The sequence below is a fragment of the Myotis davidii genome, unplaced genomic scaffold (assembly GCF_000327345.1).
Source record: "Myotis davidii unplaced genomic scaffold, ASM32734v1 scaffold363, whole genome shotgun sequence".
NCBI lineage: Eukaryota > Metazoa > Chordata > Mammalia > Chiroptera > Vespertilionidae > Myotis > Myotis davidii.
In genome coordinates this window covers 714,129-715,973 of record NW_006294069.1, presented here as the reverse complement: position 1 = coordinate 715,973, position 1,845 = coordinate 714,129, and the positions used below count along the sequence as shown (strand labels likewise).

The following is a 1,845-nucleotide window of genomic DNA, read 5'->3' as shown; positions in this document are numbered from 1 at the left end:
TTTGGCTCATCATTGATGTTTCTATCTCTCGTTCCCTCTCCTTTCCTCTCTGAAATCAATAAAAGAAATATTAAAAAAAAAAAAAGTTAGGTCCCTGGTCTTGAAAAAGCAGACTGGCTTGACCTTGATCTTGTCATAGATGCATCAGTTTTCTCAGCTGTCAGATGAGGATAACAGGACCAGTTTAGCTCAGTGAGTAGTTGTGAGGCATGACTGTTAATGAAAATAATTGTAAAACACTTTGGCAAGTGTGATATAAATGCTAAGTAATAGTTCTTTATTGGGATGTTGTGAAAATTAGCAACATGCTGTTTGTTAGAGGCCTTAACTTCCTTTTGAGAAAGGTGATGTATTTTTATAAATATAGTTCAGGATTTGGGAAAAGATATTGCTATCCTAATTTCTAGAATGTAACAATTATGGATTCATAATAGAACAATTTTTTAATTAAAGAGAATACTTCCAAAAGATTTTTTTATAATATCACTTTGAAGGATTCAAATCACTAGAGTTTTTACCATCTTGGCCTTTTGGTTCATTATGCCAGTTATAATGCTGAATGTTTAAAGGACTGGTGGGGTGATTTATTATCTATATTTAAAGCATCACAGCCAATCAGTAGGACCACTTACAAAAAAGCATTGAAAAGAACTTTTAGGCGACACCATATAGACACCTAGGTGATGGTTGCAATTAGGCTTTGACGAGGGACATGGTGCCATTACAAGCAAAGCTAGCACTTCTTGTTCCATACCTGAGTCTAAATATAGAATGGGTGATGTGGTGTACTTAAAAAATGCTTGATATTTGAATCTCATGAACTAAATTTTTCTCAGCTTCTAAAGTGGCATTAACAATAGAGAAAAATTGGGATGTGGTTCTTTTGATGTATAAAATTGATAAAAAAAAAAAAACTCAAATGGTTAAGCAGTAGTCTGCTGACATGCTCAGAACTTGAACTTGCTCAGTTGAGGTCTTATGTATTGTGTTTTCTTTATTTTTTAAAAATAATATTTTTATTGGTTTTAGAGAGGAAGGGAGAGGGAGAGAGTGATAGAAACAGATCGAGCTAACAACCTCAGCATGTGCCCTGACCAGGAATCAAACTGTGACTTCCTGGTTCATAGTCAACACTCAACCACTGGGCTGTATTGTATTTTTTTTTCTTTTCCTTTTAAATATATTTTTATTGATTTCAGAGTGGAAGGGAGACAGAGAGACAGGAACATCAATGATGAGAGAGAACCATTGATCGTCTGCCTTCTGCACGTCCCCCACTAGGGATCAAGCTCACAACCTGGCCATGTGCCCTTGACCAGAATCGAACCTGGGACCCTTCAGTCTGCAGGCCTACGCTCTATCCACTGAGCCAAACCGGCTAGGGCTGTATTGTATTTTCAACAGGGACCTGTGTATTGCTGATTTTAGAACAATGTGAGTTCTTAGCTTTACATAGGTTGGAATTGAATTCTCTTTCTGGAATTTAAGTTCTTTCACAATTCATTATCTTTTTGTATCAAGGACAAATAAAAGGCTTAGGTTTCTTTTCCTCTTTGATGGGAAGACTATACTTGCTTTGCAGCACCAGGCGTTATTTGCTTTTATTTTGATTTGGTGACTTATAAAGGGGTTCCTGAATGGCCTGCTTCCATAATAAAGACAGTTGAGTAAGCTTCTTTTTTGGAGGTGCATTACTTCTTTTTTTTTTTTTTAATTAAATCTTTATTGTTCAGGTTATTACATTTGTTCCTCTTTTCCCCCCCATATAACTCCCCTCCTTCCAGTTCCCGCCCCACCCCTGCCCTCACTCCCCACCCCCCGTCCTCACCCATAGGTGCCCGATTT

The 1,845-nt window shown here is 37.2% G+C and overlaps 1 protein-coding gene across 3 annotated transcripts in view; it reads left to right on the top strand.

Annotated features, from left to right (window-relative positions):
- Positions 1 to 1,845, top strand: part of FAM222B (family with sequence similarity 222 member B) — a 61,777-nt gene that overhangs the window by 16,803 nt on the left and 43,129 nt on the right. Inside the window, exon 1 of one of the 3 annotated variants that reach the window (XM_015566733.1) lies at positions 1,339 to 1,434. The exons of the other annotated variants lie outside the window; for them this stretch is intronic. The gene's annotated coding sequence lies outside the window, so the exon portion shown is untranslated. Of the gene's footprint in view, positions 1 to 1,338; positions 1,435 to 1,845 lie in introns of those variants that run through there. 3 annotated transcript variants of the gene reach the window in all.